The 379-nt window shown below is 30.1% G+C and overlaps 1 protein-coding gene across 1 annotated transcript in view; it reads left to right on the forward strand.

The window, feature by feature from the left end:
* The window catches only part of LOC119594534 (zwei Ig domain protein zig-8-like), a gene marked incomplete in the record, with an annotated part of 82515 nt that overhangs the window by 68153 nt on the left and 13983 nt on the right, over positions 1 to 379 (forward strand).

The raw sequence follows: 379 nt of genomic DNA on the forward strand, positions 1-379 counted from the left end.
CTTCACGTAACTAACTTCAAGCCAAAGAAATTAATAACAGCCTCAGTTGCAGAATTGCATGTAATATATTTCAGTTATTTTTTTATTATTCCCCTAACTGTTTCAGAGAATTATAGATATCCATCAAAATGTTAAAAAAAAAAAAACAGCAGTTGCATTAAATCTGATCATGAGTCTAAACCCTTTGATTTAGATGTGTGCTAATGCAGTGCAATTTGGAGCAAGGGAAGTTCTCTCATTAGATAAATGATAAATAAATGAAGACAGATTAAAGGTCTTTCAAGCTAATGAACGAACGCTTAATCATAAAGAGCTTTTAAGGTCATTCCTATGTAAATTGAGAAACTATATTTTTTATCTATTTTAGTATACCTTCACC

The sequence above is a fragment of the Penaeus monodon genome, chromosome 34, assembly GCF_015228065.2.
Source record: "Penaeus monodon isolate SGIC_2016 chromosome 34, NSTDA_Pmon_1, whole genome shotgun sequence".
In the NCBI taxonomy this organism is placed as follows: Eukaryota; Metazoa; Arthropoda; class Malacostraca; order Decapoda; family Penaeidae; genus Penaeus; species Penaeus monodon.